Here is an 11,638-nt window from a genome sequence, read left to right as displayed (position 1 = left end):
TGAAATTTATCAAATATCATCATTTTCCTGATACCATCCTACACACAGAAGCAAACAGCAAACCCTTCCCTTGTGAGTTTACATTCTATAAAGTTTATGGAGTATAGTAAATAAATATGTAATTTATCAGGTGATGATAAAAGCAGTAAGCAAACAGAAAATAGGGCAGATGAGGCAGGTGGGGGTGCTGTTTTAGACTGGATGGTCAGATGAGGCCTATTTAACGAGAAGATATTCACTTTCTCCCAGTAGAGACTGGGAAGAAGTGATGGAGTGAGCCATGAGAAATCTGGGAGAAAGGAGCCCGGGTTGAGGGGACAGCAAGGGAAAGTTCCTGGGACCCAGTGAGCTGGGCATATTACTTATTGCACAGGGGAGGCTGGCCTGCCTGGTGTGAAGGGAGCAAGGAGGAAGTGACCTTGGGATCCTGAAATACCTTATAGGGTATTGTAAGTAAGGTCTTTTGTCTTTTCTCTGATTGAAATAAAAGGCAAAAGGTGAAATTACATTTCTTTTGCTCAACTGAAGAAGGCAGTCCTTAATTTACTTTTGGGATGAAGTGAAGGAAGGAAAGGAATCCATTAACAGGAGTCTTAATACCTAGGAAGGAAGAGACTGGTCCTGATGAACAACAGCCTGAAGTCCACTTTGAGTTCATAACATGTGGTTCTTACAATTTTTATCTGAAAACATTGTTAATAGCAGGCTGACGTTGGTGATTTCCTTCAGTCTAAATGCAGTAACCTCCTATTTTCCCTTCAGGTGAAATAGGAATGCTAGTCTAAATTCAGCCTAATCATGGTGCTAATAATAGCATAAACATGAGGAGTGTCTCTGAGCTAGAGATCCCTAGTTTTTGCTTCTGAATTAAGCTTTGTTTCATACCCTTCAGGTTTAGATTAATCCCTATCTGAGGTGAGCACACTTTAAGGAGAGGCACTGACCCTGTACCAGAACAAGAATTTAGAACAAAGAAATACCAAGCACTAGCAGGGCAATGTGCTGGCATGAAGTAATTTCTTTCTCGTTGCTGTATTTTTAGCAGTCCCTGCTGGCAATTCATTTCCCCATATCCAGGCTACCAGAATAATTTTCCAACAGAATTTTCACACAATTTCACCAACTACTTTGCTTAAATCTCAAAATTTACCCCTTTCTCTGACTTTCAATCCCTCTCTTTCTCTCTCTCTCTCCCTTTCCCTCCCCACTCCCTTCTTCCCTTCCTTCTCTTTATTCCTTTCTTTTTCTTAATAATAATTGTGGTATCCTAGGCCCAAGTCCTTTGGATATAAAGTTCCTCACTGCTTTCATGAAAGGCCTTTGCTGTGTTTATTTTTAATGGTAAATTAGGTACAAAGAACATCTGTTTTGAACACTATGAAGGTTGTTCTACAGAGCTCCAATTCTTGTGAATTCTCTTTCTAGTGAAATATTTTTGTGGTTATTTCTGCAAAACAGATGAAAAAAATTTTATTCTTTAAAACAGATGCCAGTGGAGAGCTGTGGAGTAAACCCTGAATCTGGGGCTTTCCCCCTCTCCATGGCTACTACTGCTTGGATCCTTATGTTCCCAGTCCTGATGAGATTTGGAGTCTTGTATATGGTTCATCTCTATGGAGAAGTAGATAAGGTAACAGAAATTTGAAAATGTGATGATGGTACCTTAAACCCACCAAGTGCTCAGGTATTTAAATCCTACTATATACTGACATCTAACTGGCGTCAAGTCAGTCCTTATAACACCTTCCCTGGATTATCTTAGGAAATTCTATCCATCAAGTATTTATTGAGCATTTTTTTATGTGCAAGATACAGGTGCTAAAAATACAGTAGTATCCAAAAAAGGGTAAAAAAAAATCTCTGCTCTAATGAAGTTTACATTCCAGGGGAGAAAAACATACTTAAAAAAAAAGTAAATATACAATTTGTGAAATAGTGGTAAATTCTACAGAGGGGGAAAAAAGAGCTGGGTAGGGAGAAGAGGATACAGTTTTATTTAAGGAGCAGGGAAAATCCCACTGAAAAGGTACATTTGAACAAATATGTGAAAGACCCAAATGTAAAAAACATGCTTCCAGGAAGCATTTTGATTTCATTTCCTTTCTCAAAACATATTTTCTGGTGGGGGGCTTTGCAAGTTTAAGGAAGCATATTTTATAGCCTTCTTGATCACATTACACAAAAATAATTATGCTAGCTCAAAAGATGACTGTGTTCTAACCATTATCATCTAAAAATATCCTGAAGGAGATAGTAGCCAATGAAATTAGTCAATAGATGAAATTAGGTACATAAAAAATAACAAAGGAGGAAATATGCTTCATAATTTGTAGAATATCTACAATTGTTTCAACTTAAGGGGAAAAAACAATTGCTACTAAAAGAGAACTCAGCAATGTGACCAACTATAAAATTAATTAATGTACAGACATTAATTACCATCATATATATTAGCAAAAGCAACAGTCAAAAATATAAAGGAAGGTAAAAACCTCATTTATACTATCAGCAAACAAAAAAAGGCAAATTGACAAGCAATAGCAAGAATTATAAATAAATTTTTGAAACAATTAAGGAATATGAAAAATAACCTTAAACACATGAAAATGAAAATTTGGTTCATGGGTAGGAAGACTCAATATCATGAAGACATCCTTTCTACTTAAATGAAATCTATAAATTCAATGCAATCTCAATAATTATAACAACACAATTTTTGTTAGAGAAATAGCAAAGTATTTTAAATGCATATGAAAAAAAGAAGAAAAAAGACTGAAAACTCTAAAAAATAAAATTAATGGTCAGAATAAACCCTATGTTTATTTTATTTTGAAACTTCACCAATTAAAACAATATGGTACTAGTCAATAAGTGAAGAACTGATGAATGACAGAATAGAAGATCTAGCAATAGAAAAAATTGTATTAAGGAATTTAGTATATTATTAAAGATGACATTGCATATCAATGGGAGAAATGATGATTTATTAAGAAAATAGTTTTGGAACAATTATATTAGCCATCTATAAAAAATGTTTATGTCTGGGCTGGGGATGTGGCTCAAGCGGTAGCGCGCTCGCCTGGCATGCGTGCGGCCCGGGTTCGATCCTCAGCACCACATACCAACAAAGATGTTGTGTCTGCCAAGAACTAAAAAATACATATTAAAAATTCTCTCTCTCTCTCTCTCTCTCTCTCAAAAAAAAAAAATTAAAAAAAAAATGTTTATGTCGCTCCTTCGTGCCAAAACACAAGTGTCACGGAAGGCCAGCATCTTCAACTGGCCACTGTGGGCTGCAGAGGACATAGTGGGATGACATCTGTGTATTGTTGACCCTTTTGCTTCTCCCAAGGAGACAAGTGGAAGCCCCCATCAGTGGGGAAAAAAGGGGAGGAACTTGGCCTTGTGCCCACTGTGGCTACAGCCACAGCCAGGCACTGGGGTGCACGGCCCAAATGGAGCTGCTGGGTAGATTTTTAGAATATACAAGTTTTTAACAATAAAAATTAAAACAAAACATAAAGCACTTGAAACAAGAATTTTTTAAGGGACATAGAGTAAGAAGGGCTTTTCTAAGAATTACATAAAACACTGAAACCATGAAAAAATGATGAATTTAGGGCTGAGGTTGTGGCTCAGTGGTAGAGCACTTGCCTTGCCTGTGGGAGGCACTAGGTTTGATTCACAGCACCATATGTAAACAAATAAATAAAGGTCCATCAATAACTAATGAAATATTTTTTTAAATGATGAATTCAAATGTGTAATAATTAAAAATTTCCACATGGTGAAAAGAAAAAATTTTTAAAGGAATTTTTCAACAAGGATACAAAGGAATATTCATACATTTCTAGTGGAAGTATAAATTGGTACCAGCTTTGTTAAGAGCAATTAAACACTATTAAAGTTAATTTTTTTTAAAAATATTTATTTTTTTTAGTTTTAGGTGGACACAATATTTTTTTTTATATTTATATGGTGCTGAGGATTAAACCAGTACCGCCATGCATGCTAGGTGAGCATTCTACCACTGAGCCACAACCACAGACCAAAGTTAAAATTTTAAATGTATATATCCTTGACTCATAAACTCCACTGTAGGAATCTACTCCATATATTTATTGACACCTGAGAAATGCCATATAAAAGGATATTTATGTAGCAGTATTTGAAATATCAAAATATTAGAATAAATGGGAGACATATTATTTAATCATGTGCCAACTTCCAATAGTAAGGCAAATCTATATGGTTTAAAATTGAATGATATCCAGGATAATAGAGTTAAATGAAGAAACAGTGAACTTAGTGTGCTACCATTTGTGTCTGTGTGTATATGTATGTGTGTGTGTATGGTTTATATACACACACAAATTCATGCATCTCTGGAAGGGTAACTTAAGCTGGCTGGAATGATTGCTTCTAAGAAGGGAACTAGGACCAGATAATTTTAAAAAATTTAATTTCAATCATGTTCCTTAATATATTTTATATTTTGAATTTATACTATACACATATAGTGTCCATTCAAAACAGTGAATAAATAACATTTTGGGCTAGGTCTGTAGCTCAATGGTAGCATGCTGACCAAGCATGTACAAGGTCCTGGATTTCATCCCCTGCAGCACAACAAGTAAAATAATAACATGTTAATACTTTAATATTAAAATTAATAAATATGTTTATTGAAAATCTGTATTAATGGCCACCAAACTATGGACATAAAGGAAACATATTTCCTAATTTGCCAGATAGGAACAAGGAAATCTAGATTCTGGTCTTATATTTTCTACTGAATTTTAGAACAAAAACAACTTATTTTTTAAAGGTCAAACCTTTCCATGCTTTATCTAGCTATTGGATTTCTGAAACTGAGAAACTGAAGCAATGGATTATAGCTGTTTGCAAACCTGAATACTGGATAGTCTTTTTTTTTTTTTTCAATACAGATTGCTGAGTCCTCCTACAGAACTTCTGCCCTCAGCCTCCTACCCTACTTAGCACCCAAGTTCAAAAGGCAGTTTTCTTTGCAGGTTAATCTTGAAGTTCCATCTTCATTCATCTTGACTTTTAAAATTCTTTATTTTTTGCTTGTGGAAGCATTCAGGAGTTGTTTTACATTCAAGTCAGAATTCTTTTTTTTAATTTTTATTTATTTATTTATTTATTTATTTATTTATTTATTTATTTATTTTTGCAGAGATTGAATCCAGGGGTGTTTTACCACTGAGCTATATCCCCAGTCATTTTTATTTTCAGACAGGGTCTTGCAAAGTTGCTGAGGGTCTCACTGAATTGCTGAGACTGACCACAAACTTGTGATCCTCCAGTCTCAACCTCCTGAGTCACTGGGATTGCAGGAATGTACCACCACGCCCAACTCAGGTCAGATTTTTTATTTGCTTTTAATTAAAATGATGAGCAATCCAGACACCTTGCCCACTCTAGAAACCAAACTTAAAAATGAGTATCCCTAATTTTGTATTAATCACACCCAATTATTAGAGCTGTTTAAATGTTCCAATTCTCATCTATCTTGTTATTTTACTTCTCTATGACCTGGGATTGACCACCAGGCTTACTTTGGCAAATAAAATGTGAAAGTGTTATTTGTTATTTCAGGGAGAACACTTTAAGAGCTAATTCATATCTGGGCAAGATGGTGTGGGCCTATAATCCCAGCGATTTGAGAGGCTGAGGCAGGAGGATCACAAATTTAAGGCCAGCCTTGGCAAGTTTGAGACTAGTTTGGCGAGACCCTGTCTCAAACTTTTAAAAAGGCTGGGGATGGAGCTCAGTGGTAGAGCGACCCTGGCTTCAATCCCCAGAACCAAGGGGGGGCGGAAAAAAAAGTCAATGTATAAATCCCAATCTCCCCCTACCACCTATGGCAATTATAAACACATCTGACAAAGTAAAGGTTCTTTCACCTTGAGTCTCTAAGTAACTCTGATAAACAGAATTCCCCAAAGTGAACCACATTACTATGGCATGTAATTCAAAAATAGATTTTGTAGTTTGTTAATATAACCTATACTGACTGATACAGAGACATCTACTACATTATATATGAGTAAATTCATCATTCATTCATTAAGTATTATCTATGCACCATTTAATTCTCTAGACTCTAAAGAAACAAAAGCAAAGGGGGAGATAAACAGAAACATAAAAAACAAAATTTTCTGATTTCTTTAGTCTGAAGCTTTATCTAATGACAGGTTCATAAGGGTTATCTGTGAGAACAAAAATCCTTAAAGGAATTGGTTCCCATTTCTATTCCTTCAGCATCCCCATCTAGATATTTGAAAAAGATTATATCAATTTTTAAAAATAAAATTAATTTTATTAATTAAGAAATCAAATTAAATGTTTTAACTTTTTGCATAAGTGTTCAGAAACTAATAGATGTGTGAGTACTTAGAGATGTTAACAATCACTGTTCTAGTTTAAATCAGTTGTAAATTTTCAAAGCAGGAATAAAAGTTAAATATTTTTCAATCCACATTTTTTGGGTTTAAGTCACTATGTGAAATAAATAATGAAGATGCTGAGAAAAATTGATTTCAATAAGAAAAATCTTTTCAGTGTCCGTAGTCTCTAAAAGTCCCAATCAAGCCCTGGATTTGGGGGATATATGGTAGAAATGCAATCAGCTGTGAATAACAGAAAAACCCATAAACAGTAACTTAACAAGAGTTAATTTCCTCATGTGGCAAGAAACCCAGAAATAGGTGGACCAAAGCCAATGCACCTTGTCAGGAGTGTTATCAAGGAAATGATTTTTTTAACCTGTTTTGTCATTTTAAAAAAATATACATTTATTTTAGTTGTAGATGAACACACTATTTTTATTTTTTTGTGTGGGCTGAGAATCAAACCCAGTGCCTCACACGTGCTATGCAAGTGCTTTAAAACTGAGCCATAACCCCAGCCCTGTTCTGTCATTTTTAAAAAATATTTTTTAGATATTGATGAATCTTTATTTTATTCATTTATTTATATGTGGTACTGAGAATCAAACCCAGTGCCTCACACATGCTAGACAAGTGCTCTGCCACTGAGCCACAACCCCAGCCCCTGTTCTGCCCCTGTTCTGTCATATTTAATATGTAGTTTTTTGTTTGTTTTTGTCCCCAGGGTCACACAATTAATAATGTACCTTTGCACACTGCATTCATGGTCCATATAGAAAAGCAAGAAGGTAAAAATCTGATTCTTGTGAGGTTTTTGTTGTTGTTGTTGTTGCTCTTGTTTGGAAAGGCTTCTCTCTGTGATATTTCCCCTTTTATTAACCAGAACTGGTCACATGACTACTTTTATTTGTAATGACATTTGGGGAGGTGAAAATTTAACTATCAACATGCCTGCCCTAACAGAAATAATGGGGTTTTTTAGTAAGAAAAAAGAGACTATTGGTATTTGTGAAGGCCACTGCTGAGTCAGCCAAAGGCATTATCCGAATAGAAAAGTAATTGAAATCACAGGAATGAATATAGTCATGGACAGCATGTGTTAAATACAAAAAGCAATAGCAAAGGATGAAACTGCAAAGAATGATAACATTTAAGAGAGGTAAATAGCACCAAATATACAGATTTATTTTCTACTGTGTGGTTTTGAGTCTAAGTTTATTATTCAAAAGCATCTTTTATTTTCAAGTAAGTAAAAGGGGTATTCAAAAATATATAGTCCTCTTGTTAGTAACTCAACCTATTTGTCCGAACACAACACAGCTGATGCACTCACAAATCAAAACAGTTTGGCTAGACTTTGAGGATGACAGCACTAAAATTAGGTTCATATTTTCAAAAATTCATGATATAGCTTTAAAAAGAAATATATGAACAAATAATTTAAAGTTAAGTGATAATGGCTATGGCAGATATGTGAACAAATATTTTGCTGTAATAATGAAGAGAGCAACCAACAGCCTGTGGACATAGGGAAAAACTTCATCTAGGAAAGAATTTTGAAATATCTCTTAAAATGAAGCAGGAAAATGATTGGAAAGAAGGTGGAGAGTTGAGGCTCACATCATAAGTGATTTTATGTATATGGTGGAACTGAATCTCAAAGTATTTATTTCTGCATTCTTTTAAAAAAAATTTCTATATTCTTATGTATAGATTTCTTTCCTCCTCTCCTGTTATATTTCCCTACCTCCAAAAGCAGAAGCACAAAATAAATAAATAAATAAACAAACAAACAAACAAACAAATAAATAAAAATAAGAATGGATGGATGTTTTCAGCTTTTGTTATTTCCAAAGAGTGAAAAAGCCTGGAGCCGAGATAAAAGACAAGAAGAATGGAAAACACACAGGCTAGGCTTCAGGACTGGGGGCCCCTGCAAACTGGGAAGGGGAAGAAGGTCCAAGAGTAGAAATAAAAGGGTTCAGTGGTGAGTTTTTCTCAAGTGTGGAGTGAGGCTTTGCTTGTGGACATTATTCATCCAGTAAAACTGGACACCCTTATAAAGTATCCCTTGAAGAGAGGAGGAAACTCAGTGTGCAGCTTTTGGACTTCCTGTGTGGAGGTGGACATTTGAGGAAAAACAAAACAAAATAAAAAAAAACAAACCCTGCCCCTCTGAACAATGTGGAACTGATAGAACCTTGGGAATATCTGTTCTTTGGAAATAAAGCAGACACACCACAACTTTCATCCAATGTCATGCCAAGGGATTAGAACTTATTCTCTATTCCCAAACTTTATATCAGTCCTTCCCATTTCATGATGTCTTGCATGAAAAGCACCATTAAAAATGGCTGGGGCTGGGGCTCATCGGCAGAGCGCTCCCCTTGCCTGTGTGAGACCCTGGGTTTGATCCTCAGCACCACATAAAAATAAGTAAGTGAAATAAAGGTATTGTGTCCACTACAACTAAAAAATATACATATTTTTTAAAAATGGTTGTTCTGACAAAACTAAGTTATGGTAATGGAAATTTGAAGGGTGGTTATCCTTGGGAGTAGGTAATGCCCAGGAAGACACACCAAAAACCTCTATGGTATTGAAACTGTTCTGTATTTTAATCTGGATAGTGGTTAGATGTATATGTATATTTAGATGTTTTAGATTTATAGAATTTATATAAATTGTACCTCAATTTAAAAAAAAAATTTTAGTTGTAGATTGACACAATATCTGTATTTTATTTTTATTTGGTTCTGGGGATCAAACCCAGGGCCTCACACATGTGAGGCAAGCACTCTACCACTGAGCTACAACCCCAGCCCTGTACCTCAATTCTTTCAGCCTAGCCTTGGATTTCCTTCTATTCAACCACAACCTATTTGGGCCTACATTATCCACTTTCCTCTCTTTTTCCTCCACAGATATACACAGATTCAACAAAATTCCAATGCCAGATAGCACAAACGCAAAGTCACAAGGAAAACAGAAACACAAATATTTTTAGCTGGTGGGGAGGTCAAAGAAAAGTAAATAATGAACTGTGGCTTCATCAAATATTTACAGAACAGTAAAAGGCAGAACAAAATATATAATAATCAAGATATATGTTAAGATTATATTTGTTTTAGAGCAATGTATTTTCAAATCACAATTGTTTGTAAGGCTCTTATTTAAATCTAACGTTTTCTTAAGAGATTATACTATAATTCTGGTTAATTGTAGTTTTAGAAAACTATCATCTGCTTTCAAAATGGGTTTTGAAATTTTAAAAAATACTCTTTACTTTTGATACTTGGTATTTTTATTGTCCTACAGTCCAGTGATCTATGTGGTAAAGCAGCTGCCAAACACTATGACAACACCAAGAATATAGGTTTGTTTTTCTTTTCACTCTTAATTTTCTTTTCTCTGTATGTGTAAGGGACTTCTCCATTTGGGGGAAGAAATAGAAAATTGCTTCCCTTAGATTTAGGCCTCCTCTTCTTTCAGTCAAAAATACCACTCTCCTCACTAACCTCATCCCTACTCCCTTTCCTCTAAACAGAAGTAATTTTGGTGGAAGGTTAAAAAGCAAAGCCAAGTCATAGGTCAAGGGTGGCCAAAGTCAATGACCTCTTGGGCATTCCCATTAAGCCTCCTCTTGCCAGAAGCGGCAATTTGAGGAGTATGGGATTAGCAGAGTAATTGCAAAACAAACTGATGCAAGGAGAGCCAATTAGGAAGGTGCTGCATCAAATTCACCCAGAGCACCATTTCCTCCATAAGCAGTAGTCTCTTCTGTAAGAACTCAGTATTTTTTGAGCTTATAGCAATATGAAACCAAGAAACAACCAGGTATCAAAGAGAACAAAGAACTTGATAGTACTAATAGCAATTATTCCCAACTTCATTAATTTGTCTCTTGGGGAAAAAATGATAAAATGCGGAAATTATTTCATCCCTGCTAAAACATTTCTATCTGGAATGATTTCACTTGTTTATGAATTTAAAATTATTTTTTAAACGTTCACCACCTCACCATTTTTTAAAGGCCTTAGACCTTTGAATCCTTTAGAATGAGACAGCTGTGCTATCATGGAAAGGGAAATCATCCACATCCAGAATATCTAATTGGAAAGCCATGGCTTTCGCTTCACTAGATATAAAAATGGATGGGGGTGGGGGGTCGGGGAAGTAATACTGGCTTCTCAAGACTGTTTTAAGGAGTAAAGAAGTTTTGCAATCTTTAATTACTTATATTGATGTAAAGTATGAGAAAGGCATTATCACCAAATGGAAAAGATCATAGATATACAGAGAGATCCTGGCTCAAATCTAAGCAGTGCTTTGACCGTATTAAATCCTTTCAACCTCATTTACCCCATCTGAATTGTTGCAAGAATTAAATATTAACATCTTTTAAGGCCTAGTCACTTAAAAGATATCCAGTAAATGACAACTATTATTTTGAAGGTTTTTTGCTTTCTCATTCATCATTTTTCATTCACTTATTCAAAGCGTATTGAGTACCAAGCATTGTATTAGAGTATAATGATGAATAAAACATATATAACTCCTGTGCTCATGCACTTATCACTTGGTAGGGGACACAAAAAAATTAAACAGACAATTAGAGCATATTTTCATATGTATTTTACCAGAGAAAGTATATGGCACTATGGGAACCTAGGGGAGAGACTCAAGGTGGTCACAGAGGTTTCTTGGAGAAAGTGACATTGAGCTGAAAACTGAGAGAAGAATAAGATATGGCAAATGGAAAAAAAAAATGGAGTAAGGGAAAGGGAAATTCTCCAGACAAAGGTAAGTGCACAGATCAGAATCAAGAGACGTCATTTCTATCAAAGATTACTTCAAAATATCTACCAACGCGTACCCTTTGTTCTATGAATAGATCATATTCTCATATAGATCTTTCTTTTCCTTGACTATTAGTATGTTTTTCAGGCTTTCATTTGATAAATATTAATTGAAGAAACTAGCCTCTCATCTTTAGCCAACATCTTTAGCCAAAATTCTACTATTACCAAGTATAAATTTCATTCACCAATCACCATTATCTAATACATGTTCCTGATTATGTTGTTCAGTAAATCATAGAATACATTCTTATTCCAGTCAAGTGCTGCTACAAGCATAGCATTGGGCTGGATGATAATGGATAAATACCACTGTCTACTCTAATGACATAAAACATTTAAGGGTTACTTAAATGATTAGAC

The 11,638-nt window shown here is 34.9% G+C and overlaps 1 long non-coding RNA gene across 1 annotated transcript; it reads left to right on the top strand.

Annotated features, from left to right (window-relative positions):
- Nucleotides 1–326: 326 nt before the first annotated feature.
- LOC308654908 lies at nt 327–11,195 on the top strand. Its single transcript, XR_014023342.1, has 3 exons — nt 327–449; nt 1,487–1,630; nt 11,060–11,195. It is a non-coding gene; the product is annotated as an uncharacterized lncRNA (long non-coding RNA).
- The last annotated feature ends 443 nt before the right edge of the window (nt 11,196–11,638 follow it).

The sequence above is a fragment of the Spermophilus citellus genome (assembly GCF_964194105.1).
Source record: "Spermophilus citellus genome assembly, chromosome: 8".
In the NCBI taxonomy this organism is placed as follows: Eukaryota; Metazoa; Chordata; class Mammalia; order Rodentia; family Sciuridae; genus Spermophilus; species Spermophilus citellus.
Note: the sequence above shows the minus strand (reverse complement) of the source record. Positions and strands in the feature narration are given on the sequence as shown.